The 13,095-nt window shown below is 37.3% G+C and overlaps 1 long non-coding RNA gene across 3 annotated transcripts in view; it reads right to left on the bottom strand.

Annotated features, from left to right (window-relative positions):
• Nucleotides 1-13,095, bottom strand: part of LOC103348134 (uncharacterized) — a 192,432-nt gene that overhangs the window by 160,841 nt on the left and 18,496 nt on the right. For all 3 annotated transcript variants that reach the window (XR_011389341.1, XR_011389340.1, XR_011389342.1), the window contains exon 3: nt 7,628-7,848. This is a non-coding gene — a long non-coding RNA (uncharacterized lncRNA). The remainder of the gene's footprint in view (nt 1-7,627; nt 7,849-13,095) is intronic.

Below are 13,095 nucleotides of genomic sequence, written 5' to 3'. Positions count from 1 at the left end.
GAATCCACTTGGGCTTATTTAATTAAAGCGCTAATCTCTTTGATAAGGTTTCTACCTTCATGACGTAAACATCCCCAAAAGTCTATGCTTTCCAATACCATCCCATTGGAGGTTAGATTTCAGCATATGAATTTGAAGAGGATCAAAACATTCTTTCAATAACACACTTTAAAATATTCATTTCTCCACATCCTTGCCAGCATTTATTGTTTTTTGGTTTCTGTATGAGAGCCATTCTACCTGAGGTGAGGCAAAAATCTCTGTGGTTTTTAATTAAATTTGCCTGATGGCTAGAATACACTGTTGGTGGGAATGTAAACTAGTACAGCCATTGTGGAAGACAATATGAAGATTCTTCAGAAACCTGAAAATAGACCCAGCCATCTTACTCCTAGCAATTTACCCAAACAAAATGAAATTAGCATATGAAAGAGTGATTTGTACCTCCAGGTTTATTATAGTTCAATTCATAATAGCTAAGATATGGAATCAACCAGATGTTCATCAACTGATGACCAGATCGGGAAAAAGTGTTATGTGTACACTATGGAATACTACTCAGCCTTAAAAAAAAAAAAAAAAAAAAAAAAAAAAAGAATGAAACCTGTCTTTCACAATGAAACAGATGCAACTGGTAACAATTATAGGTAGAGAAATTAGCCAGTCCCAAAAAGACAAATACCACATGTTTTCCTTGATCTATGGTAACTAATAGAGTTTTAAAAAAATGTAATGTACATAAGTGAATTGACATTTTGAGATTTCATTATTGTTTACAGCCCTTGTCTCTACCGTTGAGGAACAGTGTATTTTTCTTCTTACTATTTGTTGAATTCTTTATTAGTGGCAGGTTAAGATTATGATTATAAAATAAACTTAAAATATGTCATTATAAAAATTAAAAGAATAAGAAAGGAAAGAGGAGGGAGTGTGGGAGTGTGGGTAAGAGGGAAGGCAGGTTAGGAAGTATCACTATGCTCCTAAATCTATATATATGAAATGCATGAAATCTGTCCACTTTATATAAATAAAAGTTGAAAAAAGCCAAAAAATTAAATTCAACTTAATTTCTTAAGTTCCTGAGAACAATAAATGAATCAAAAGGGAAAACTTGGGTAAACAATGAAGGTGCATGAAACACAGAATTGACAAGGCTCTGAGATTTCAAACTCTACTCTAGCTGTGTGATAGTGAAAATCTTATTCCATTATTCCTCAGTTGCTTTACCCCTTTAATGAGAACCAACTATTTTCCATAAAGTGGTTATGAAAATTAATTGAACCAAAATAGTAAGTTGATTCTTTGGTCCTTTATTCTAAAAATAGTTTTGGTGCAAAGAATAAAAGCTGGTTACTGGTTCTAACCTTTCCTAGTTTTAAATGACTAGCCATAAAAAGCCCAATATTTTATTCCATGGAACATTCTTTTCAATACAGTCTCAGTGTTCTTTACTTCTAATGAGGCTTGGGCTTACTCCTCAACATTGCACCAGCAGCAGCCCCAATCCAGATTGCTCATAATTTCACTGAAGTCTGCATCGGCAGTAGCATTGGGACTGACATCCAGCATCTTTTCATCTGCCATTTCTATGTCAAACATATATAGGGATCAAATGAAACTGATAATTTAGGAAAGTCATGCTCTTCCTTTCTCTTTGGTTGCCTCCTCTAACTTTCTAGGTAAGAATCGTTCTAAAGAACTTACCTCAGAGGCTGCCTGCATACTTCAGACAGAAGAGGGAGAAGGGTAGGATGCACATTTTACATATATTATCTCTAAACTTCATTTTCCAGTAAATAAGTCTGATGACGTGGAAGATATATTTATTTTCCCATATGGTAGATGGGAGAACTGAACCTCTGAGAAGACCAAAGAGTTGGTTGATGGCAGAGAAAACTACTTTCTTAACCTTTTTATTATCATAGCCTTTGCTCTGTCTGTAGCATGAGGCAAGTTCTCAGGCCACAGTCTTTCTCCAAATTGACTACCAGTTCTTATCTCCCATGGTTTCCTGATTATATTTCCATACCTGGACTGGGGGTGGGGGCGGAGGAAACTGCCCTGAGTTTTATTTCCTTTGGCTCAAGTCCAGAGACCTTTGTCAATTCTTATCAACCATTCTCAAAGGTTTGCACTACACTTTCATACTATTTGATTGATGGGCATATTCTTATCCAATGCAAAGATGTTGGTTTTTGCTTTCCTGCAAGTATCTCTGCACTGGTTTAAATAGAGTAGAAGTGTGCCTTCCCCATGCTAACTACAACTGAGGGCCGTGCATGCCCATGGAGCCTACAATACAGCATACACACCCACTTTGCCAATTTGGTTGTGAGGTTGTCATCCTCACACCCAAATAACACACCAGGAGAAATAGTAAAATCCCATAGAACGTTAGGCCCTGGCAGTCATCCAGTCACTTTAGATATTTTGTCAAGCCACCAGCCAGCAGCGAAGCACTACTATGCTGGCAGGGGTAATTGGCTGATTAACTAGAGGAGCTAGGTAATGGACTCTAGTTATCTATAACACCCCCCTCTGCTGTTCACAATGGTCACAGGGAAGGATGAGTTTGATATTCAGGTGCTCAGGAGTGTCACTTGGTACTCCTTGCCTAATCTTCATAATAAACTATCAGGTCCTGAAGACACTGTGTAAGAAAAGCATGGTGACCGAGGGCACAGACTTCTCAGGGACACCACTGACAGGTTAAGACATCTAGATCACTTAGGTGTCAACTAACGGTGAAAGGACACCAGATAAACAAAGTGATGTGGTTCAGTTACAGCCCCAAGACCACCTGAAACAGCAAGGGTTGTTGTTCATCACGTTTACTTTTTCTTATGTTTCTCCAGAAACAATCTGGTCCCAGATTGGATAAGAGGTCAAGCAAGAAGATCTATGTCGAGCAAGGAGTAGTGTGCTACTCACTCCAGTCAGGACTTAGGTTTTCATTTTCCAGCTGCCAAGAGCACTATAGGCCAAATGGACCTAACAGATATCTACAGAACTTTTTATCCTACAGTTGCAGAACACACATTCTTCTCACCAGTGCATGGAACTTTCTCTAGGATAGACCACATGTTAGGCCATAAAACAAGTCTCAGCAAATTCAAAAAAATCAAAAGCAAACCATGCATCTTCTTTGAGAAGAATTGTATGAAGCTTGAAATCAACAACTCAAGAATCCCTAGGACATACGCAAACACATGGAGACTGAGAAACATGATCCTGAATGAACAGTGGATCAAAGAAGAAATAAAGAGAAATCCAGATATTCCTGGAAATGAAGGAAGATAACAATGCAACCCAATCAAGACTTAAGGGATACAGCAAGCAGTGTTAAGAAGGAAGTTTACAACAAATGGTGCCCACATCAAGAAATTGGAAAGGCACTAAATAAATAGTTATCAGTGTGTCTCAAGGACCTAAAAAAAAAAGCAACAAACCAAATTTTAGGAGGAAATAAAAAATTAAAATTGGTTGGAGGAAATTAGTAGGAGTAAAGAAATAATTAAAATTGAAGAAAAAAAAACAAAATTGAAACTAAAAAACAATACACAAGATCAGTCCTAGAAGTTTTAGCCAGAGACATTACGCAAAAAAAAAGAAATCAAAGACAGACAAATTGGAAAGAAGGAAATCAAACCATTCCTATTTGCAGGTGACAGGGTTCCATATGTAGGAGACCCAAAAGACTTTATTGACAGACTATTGGAACTCATAAAAGAGTTTGGTAAAGTTGAGTGTATGAAGTCAACACACAAAAATCAATAGCCTTTGCATACACAGACAATGTCATGGCTGAGAAAGAACTTTTAAGATCAATCCCATTCACAAACACTCAAAAAAGGATCAAATACCTTGGAATAAATTTAACCAAATATGTCATAGATCTCTACAATGAAAATTACAAAACTCTAAAAAAAAAGAAATAGAATAAGATACAAAAAAAAATGGAGAAATCTTCCATGCTTGTGGAATGGAAGAATCAACATCATCAAAATGTCCATACTCCCAAAAGTAATTTACAGATTCAGTGCAATCCCAATCAAAATACAAATAGCATTCTTCTCAGATATAGAAAAAAATCATGCCAAAATTCATATGCAAACACAATAGACCACAAATAGCCAAAGCAATTTTATATAACAACAAAGCCAGAGGCATCACAATACCAGTTTGCAAGACTTACTACCAGGCAATTATAAATAAAACAGCCTGGTTCTGACAAAAAAAAAAAAAAAATCAGATGTGTAGATCAATGGAACACAATAGAAACTCCAGAAATCAATCCACGTATCTACCACCAGCTTATCTTCAACAATGAGTTAAAATCAATCTGTGGAGCAAGGACATATTCCTTAATAAACTGTGTTGAGGAAACTGGATCTCTGCATACAGAAATATGAAGCAAAACCCCTACCTTACACCTTACACAAAAATCCACTCAAAATGTATCAAGGACATAAATCTATGATCTGATACTATCAAATTACTAGAGACCATTGGTGAAACCCTGCAAGACATTGGCATAGGCAAAGAGTTGTTGAAAAGATCCCAGAAACACAGGCAATCAAAGCCACAATTGACAAATGGGATTACATCAAACTGAAAATATTTTGACACTGCAAAAGAAACACTCAGCAAAGTGAAGAGGCAACTGATGGAATGGGAGAAAATATTTGCAAACTATACAACTGATATCTGACTAGTATCCAGAATTCATATAGAGCTCAAGAAATTCAACAACAACAAAACAAGCAATTCAGTTAAGAAATGAGCAAAGGACTTGAACAGACATTTTTCAAAAAGAAATTAATGGCCAGCAGACACATGAAAAAATGCTCAGAATCACTAGCCATCAAGAAAATGCAAATCAAAACCACAATGAGGTTTCATCTCACCCAGTTAGAATGACTTCCAAACACAATACATCAATCAACAAATGCTGGCAAGGATGTAGATGAAAAGGTACCCTAATCCACTGCTGATGGGAATATAAACTGGTGCAGTCTATGGAATACAGTATGGAGAGACTTGAGAAATCTGAATATAGACCTACACTATGACCCAGCTATCCTACTCCTTGGGGTTTACTGAAACAAAATGAAATCAGCATATGAAAGAGTGATCTGTACTTCCATGTTTATTGCAGCTCAGTTCACAATAACTAAGATATGGAATCAACCCAGATGGCCATCAGCTAAAAACTGGATAAAGAAATTATCGGATATATACATTATGGAATATTACAGAGGAGTAATAAAAATGAAATATTGTCATTTGCAAATAAGTGTATGCAACTGGAAACCATTATACTTAGTGAAATAAACCAGTCCCCAAATAGCAAATATCATATTTTCTCCCTGATCTGTGGAAACTGAGTACCTAAAAGGTAAACTATAGAAATGAAATTGACACTTTGAGATTCAATGATTTTGAATAGCTATTGTCTCAACTGTTGAGAAACTGTGTTTTGTTTGTTTTTCTTTTTTTTAACTTTTATTTAATGAATATAAATTTCTAAAGTACAGCCTATAGATTACAATGGCTTCCCCCCCATAACGTCCCTCCCACCCGCAACCCTCCCCTTTCCCACTCCCCCTCCCCTTCCATTCATACTATTTGTTGAAGTCTTTAACCAGTGTTGGGTTAATTTTATATCCATAAAATAGATCTCTATAAAAAATAAGAATGGGAATTTTACTTTAATTAGATGTTGGTAATATTTGAGCATATTGATTTAGTAGAGATTATTAAGATTCATTTTAGCTGATTTTTATACTTTTTGTAAAGTAGTTACAAGAAATTTAAAATTACAAATGGCTTGCCTTTCTGGCTCACATTATATGTCTACTAGCGTGCATCCATATGTAATAGTAGTAACAAATAATAATTACTCAACATAAAACAGGTGCAGATGGCAATTGGCTGCTGTAGCAGCACACACAAAACAGAATCAGAAGGAATTATGTACCTGTTCAACACCGAAAATAATTATGTGCCAATTGTATGAACTAGTTTCCTCAAAACAATGCCTCCCATACTTTAAATTCTGAGTCTTCAGGTCCTTTTGAGCAGCATTCATTTTTCACCCTAATCATATTAATCAATATTGTTTAGAGATGGGAGAATTGTTAAAACTGAGCAGACCTGGGTTTTAGTCCTGTCTCTACTATCGGCTCTTTTTGCCCCTAGAGTCACTTTACCCTCCTAAACAAGCAATCTGAGCACGAGTATGTATAGTTTAATATATTCTCTGCATTCTTCTAAGCAATTGTAATTATAATTTATGAGGTATCTATTTCTACCTCTGCAGTTTTCAGGTGAGGGAACTGGGACACTGAACAGTTAAGCAACTATCCAAATTTGCACAGCTAGGATGTGAAACAAGCAGAATTTGAACCAGTTTGTTTAGTTCTAGAATCCATGATCCATTCAGTGGCTCCCAAGGTAGGACTGGAAGCAGCTGTCCCTCATCCAGAAAAGGAAACAAATTGTCTTAAAGAATTTAAGAGCAATAATACACCTGAGTGATCATCAGTCTGTATTTATTGTCACCATCCAGCTGGCAATTCTAAATGATGTCAAGGAAAAAAATACATTCCAGGTTCTAAGCAATTGGTGTGACTAATGTGTATACAGGCTTCAAAATGGCTATGTCTATTCTCTATTAATAAAATGGAAGTTAATTCAGAAAACTTCCAGTTCTAGAGAGGCCCCTAATACAGGCAGAATCAACTTTACACGTTGATTAGAGAGTAAGTTACAACAATTAAGAAGCATTTGGACTCACTTTCAGTCCACACTGTCATAGTACACCTTGCTATTTTTAACCAGCAAGTGACAGATGAACAATGACAGCACAGTGATGGCAAGGATGAAGAAAAAAGTTTGGGTTGCTTCAATTCTGTCACCCCCTGTGACATCTAAAACGTCAGGCAATTAAACAGAGTGTGAAACGCAAAATATAAAGTTTTTATTTACCAAGTATACACTTCAGTTATCCATGAAATATATTCACCCTCTTTGAAGATTACTACTGGAAAAAAATTCCTCCCTAAAGAAGGAGATAGCAAAATCAGATCAGCTTCAGGAATGAATTGCTAGATTTTCCTCTTAGCTCTTTCTCAGGAGAAACAGACTTTCTGATATGTCATGTCTTATTATCATATCACTTCTATGTCATCCTATTTCTGAATATGGACAGTTCAGAGTGCCTGAAATCCTACAAAATGAAGCATGGAATAAGTAATCAAAATCCTCATCTACAAGATCTAATAGCCACCTTCCAAATTTTCTTCCAACGGCTCACTGGAGCTTCATGATTTGTTTCTCAGAAATGTGGACTGCCTACAAGATAGTGTTTCTTTGTAGCTCTGGGCCTAACATCCTCCCACCTTCAATCATCCAAATACCCTCATGGGTTCCCCAGATACACCATGGTTTTCCTCACTCCTTACCTGTGTGTCTATTCTGCCCTATACCTGAGAGCCTTCCACACTCCCTCTCTGACCCACCTGATCTCCTAGAAAACCCACGTCATCCTTCAGGATCCACATGTGAGTATCCCATGGTTAAACCTAGGGCAAAATTAGTGTTTATTTCATTATTGAGCACTTACCATGGTCTCTGGAATTCTTGTTCATATGTTTACTTTTCTTTGTTCCGTGAGAAAAGTGGCCTCTTGTTAAATAACTTTCGTTTTGTTCCTTTTCTTTATTCTTTTTGTTATACCTAAGAAGCCTGGAGCAACATCTATTTCCTTGTACAACTGCAATAGGTATTTAGTTAATAAATACCTGAATGAGGGCCAATATTTTCTGATTGTTTAGGCTGGTGTCCCTAGGGAAGAATATAATTATATTTAGATCAATAAAGAAAAGTGTCTAAGCCTGGGATTCCCAGAAAACAGCCTGAAGCAAATATTAATGGGTAGCCTTCAACAGGAGTACAATGATAGAACACAAAAAAGGAATAGAAGAGGAATAGGGGAAAAGAATTACAGGGTGAGCATTACGTAAGAGATTAGTTGGCCATGTAGTATATCCCTGCAAAAGCAGAAAGAAGTCACCATGTTCCACTGTCTTGAGAAAGAAGAGAAAACAATTTATTTGCCAGTTCATGCCCCTCTCTTGTCCCTCAGTGGCCCGAGTTTACCAAATGAGCATCAGCACTCCAATGGTGCTAGACTATGCTACATTGTCCCTCCAAATAGCCTCTTGGGAAGCTGTAATCTCCTTAGTATATTTGGACTAAACATGAACCCTACTGATGCTATAGTTCTCAATACTGAGGGCTCCATGAAGGCCACGCTGAAGTCTGATTCTTGTCACCAGAGGTGGCAGCTGCAAGATACAAATGAGGGAGGTAGGAACTAGGTTTGTGTGGGGAGCAACTGGGAGCAACTCGGACTAGACTAAGTTACTGGAGTTGAGACTTATTCTATGCATCTGCTCTCCCACAATATGGCGCTGGGAGAAGAGGAAACAGCTTCTACACAGCTGCCTCCAGTTCAACCAATAAGCAGCAGGACCTGCTCCTGATTGGAGGAGAGCAGCGTATTCGGCGTGTGGGTAGCAGAGTTGGGATTGGCGGAAGAGGACTATAAAGGAGGAGAGAGACAACATGCACCAGGAACATCTATCTAAAGGAACACCTGTGCAGCCCCCGAGAGAGCCGGCCGGCGGTGGTGTGCCGCTCCCCCGCGGAAGTGGGGAATGTGGCAGGGGGAACCGCCCTTCCACGGAGGTGGAAGGGACAGTAGCCAACCCGGGAAGAACCAGCAGCAAACCCGGGGAGGGCCGAGCAGACAGAAGAACAACGCAGGGTCCTGTGTCGTTCCTCCACGAAGACGGGGAGCGACAGGTTTGCTTGCAGGAACTGCAGGAGCCATAATGAGGAAAGAATCAATTACAAATAGCCAAGCAACACATCACAGGTGCATCAGCTGGATCTGTTAAAAAATGATTAGTAGCAAATAGCATTTTAAATGAAGCCTTTACATTGAAGCAAACTCAAATTGGACCCTGGGCTAAAATGGTAAAAGGGAAAAAACTTTATTTATAGTGCTTGAATCGTGTGATGAGGAGAGCAGACATCAATCAAAGAATCATCAAAGAATCATCAAGTATATGAAAACATGCAAATGTGAAAAGCACACAAAAAGAGAAAAGTGATGTCATCTTTACAGGACCTGTGATAGGTTGTTGCTCACAAACCAGAGTCAGGGAAAGATGTTCTGAAGAAATCCAATGAAGTCCAGACATTAAAAATGAAAAGTAATGATCAAAGGCCCAAGAGAAAGGAAAACACAGAGAGCAATGGTGGATAGCAGTGAAGAGCAGGGGTCCAAGGGATGTGATGAAAGATGAGTTTGAGGCCACTTGAAGATAGAGACTTAGACACAGACTGTGTTGAAGGAGACTGTGAAGTGCACATTGGGATTCCATGTTTTTACTTCCATGATAGTAGTAGGAATTTATGAGATGAGTGTAGCAGGTTCATCATGCATTAAATTGCTGACCAGATTAGCATTGTCAGAAGACCACACTGATGGTGGGAAAGAAAATAAACCAAAGAAAGAAAGGATTCAGCAGGACCAATGAAGATATCATCAAGGCTTGGAACTGAGGCAGAGATGGTGGAGTTCAAAGTAAAAGCAGAAGGAGTTGAGAGAGTGCATCACTTTACACTATTCTGGATCATACACCTGTTATCCTCTCCTGAGACTTAGTGAAGCACTTTTTCCTATCAGGCAGGTATGCCACTGCCCAAAAGCAATGCATCTTCCACACATAAAAGGTTCTTCTGTACTTCCTTCCCTCTCCTCCAATATTTAATAATGTTAAGATGTGTGCTTACATGAGCTCTGGGATTATTAATTTAAAAGGAACAGTAATGACGGTAAAGCATATTCATAATAACCACCATCATCTTATTTTTCTGGTTTGAATGGAGGCAGTCATTTCTATTGTTGAGAACTTTGCAAAAGACATGGGTCTGCTTTATTTTGCCAGAATGCAGACAAGACTCATCCCTACTGCTGCCCCATACTCATCTTCTCAAGGTCAGGAAACACTCTGCTTGACTCACCACATTGTCATGTAAGCTAGTGAGAGTTGTCTGTTCAAATAAACTATAAATCACATACAGCAAGAATCATTATGATTGCCACAATAGCAAATTGCAAAAGCATTATTTAGTTCAGTGCACTATAATGCAGGACTTGATTTTTGCCACAATAGGAAATACGATACTATTATTCGGTGCAGTAATGCCAGCAATAGAGGAAAAAAGCCAATAAATTTTCTTTATAAAATGTAACTATAAAATAAAATGCAAAGTCTTGTGGAAAATATTAAATATTAACTTCTGTGAAGCATCCAAATAAAATCCCATCAAAATTCTAATAGGCAGATTAACTTGCTTCTATGATGATGACTTTTTAGTGGATTTTATGCTTGAATTGGTCACATACACTTGCTGATTGATATTTTTAATGAAACTCTTTTAAAATTTTAATATTCACAACAACTAAAAACTGTCTTTATTTGAGTAGGTGATAATAAAAGGTAAAACCATTTTTACAACTATTCAAAATTACAACAGCTGAAATTAATTTACGGAATGCAGTAGACCTTTCTTTTATTTCAATGACAAAAGTATTGAGGACATTCCTTATGATAATGTGAATGGATTTCAAAAGCCATCAAGTGTCTTAATATAGAGTATTTCTAAACAATGAAGAAGTTCTTATTTGAAAACACCTAAATTGTTAAATTTATTATACTCTACAGCTAGTTTGGACAAAAAAGCACAAAAGAGCTATCACTAGCAGAACATATCAAACACGAATAGGACAGATGAACACAGTATTTATGAAAGCACAGACACTCTGGTCTAGCCCCTACAGTTGGAGCCTCCAGATCTTACGGAAGCTGACTCCCAGCTTCACCAACCCTGCCTGCTGGGGTGCAGTCTGTCTTCCAACATGAACTTTCCCATGGACTCTACAGGCATCTGGTCCACAAAGTGCAGAACAGTCCTCTATGACTGAGGCTACTGTGGCCATGTTGCCCATCTCACAGTAGGGCAAAAGGCAGGTTTATCTGCTTCATGTCATTGCCTCTAGTTGCCCAACTTGACCTCAGCCATCAGCTGCCACCCTTCATCCAAAATCTCCTGAGTCTATAAAACCAAGATCACAGGTTTCTGCTACCTAAGCAATATTGGATGACAAAGGCATGCCAGCAACCTACTCCAAACCACGTTCTTGAAAACTCTGGCTTAGAGGAATCTCCTTTACCTGCAGTACTGAGAAAGTCAAGAGCACAGTAGCCCCCTTCTCTTGCCGGATGCCATACTGTTTTTTTCCTAAACATACATACCTACAATTCTGTTTAATTTATAAAATAGGCACAAAAGGATTTAATAGTAACTAACAAAAATAGAATAATACAACAATATGCTGTAACAAAATTTAATACATGAATTATTTCTGGAATTTTCCATTTTATAGTTTCAGACAATGGTAGACCTCAGCTAACTGAAACTAAAGACAGCAAAAATGTGAATAAGAGCGGACTATTGACTTGCACATGACAGACTTGTAAATTCAGTATTAGCACATGAGCTCTGCTGACATTCCAGAAGAAATGATAATCATTAAATTATTATTCGTTGTGAGTCACTAAATAGGCCCTGGAGCCTCCACAAGTGCCCTCATCTGCATGCAGTGAAGTGCAGTTCTCCCTTCCTTTTTATTATTTTAATTTAAATTTCTTTTTAACACATTCAGTAACATCTGTAGATATGTCTAAGAACAAAGTGATATAGCCCTCCTCCCTCACTCCCACCATCCTTTCTTTTAATTTTCTTTCTGTCATTTGCTTTCAGTTTTTGAGATAACATATTTTAAATGGCATTACAATAAAAAGGTTTAATACTTCCCCAAATAAGAAGCTTAATGAATAAAAGGCAAAAAGACACTAGTTTAGTGGGCATATAGACAATGACTGTAAACTATTATTGAATAGAAAATGACCATTTCACCCATATATAGTATCTCTGAGTCATTCATAATTTCTTTGAACAAAATAGAATCATTGATAATATAACATCTAAATATTTCTCATATGGTTACAAGATCATAATTAAGTTAATTTAGATTTTAAGCCACTTTCTATCAACAGTTATGCACAAAAATAATTTTAGGCAGATTGTTATGCAATCTATTAGTTTTATACTCTATCAGTTACTACAGATCAAGGAAAACAGATGGTATTTGTCTTTTTGAGATTGGCTTATTTCACAAGTATAATGGCTTCCAGTCAAATACATTTTGTTGCTAATGACAGGATTTCATTATTTTCATGAAGAGTACTATTCAATCGTGTATATATATATATATCACATTTTCTTTACCCTGTCATTGTTTGATGGGCGTCTGGGTTGATTCCTTGTCTTACAAATTGTAAATTGAGCTGCAACAAACATGAGGATACAGGTCACTCTTTATTATGCTAATTTCATTCTGTTTGGATAATATCCCAGGAGCGGGATGGCTGGATCATATGGTAAATCTATTTTCAGCTTTCTGAATATCTCCATACTGTCTTCCACATTGGCTATCCCAGTTTGCGTTCCCACCAACCGTGGATTAGGGAACACTTTTCCCCACATCTTGCCATCATTCATTGTTTTTTGATTTCTGTATGAGAGTCTTTCAAACTGGGGTGAGGTAGAACCTCATAGTGGTTTTGATTTGCATTTTCCTGATGGGTAGTGATCTTGAGCTTTTTTTTTTTTTTCATGTATCTCTTGGCCATTTGAATTTCATCTTTTGAAAAATGTCTGTTCAAGTCTTTTGCCCATTTCTTAACTGGATTGCTTGTTTCATTATTTTTTTAGTTTCCTGAGCTCTTTACAGATTCTAGATATTAATCCTTTGTAAGTTGCATAGCTTGCAAATATTTTCTCCCATTCAGTCAGTTGCTTCTTCATATTGTTAACTGTTTCCTTTGCACGGGAGGAGCTTCTCAGCTTGATGTAATCCAATTTGTCTATTTTTGCTTTGACTGCCTGTGTTTC

Source organism: Oryctolagus cuniculus, chromosome 6 (assembly GCF_964237555.1).
Source record: "Oryctolagus cuniculus chromosome 6, mOryCun1.1, whole genome shotgun sequence".
Classification (NCBI taxonomy): domain Eukaryota; kingdom Metazoa; phylum Chordata; class Mammalia; order Lagomorpha; family Leporidae; genus Oryctolagus; species Oryctolagus cuniculus.
Note: the sequence above shows the minus strand (reverse complement) of the source record. Positions and strands in the feature narration are given on the sequence as shown.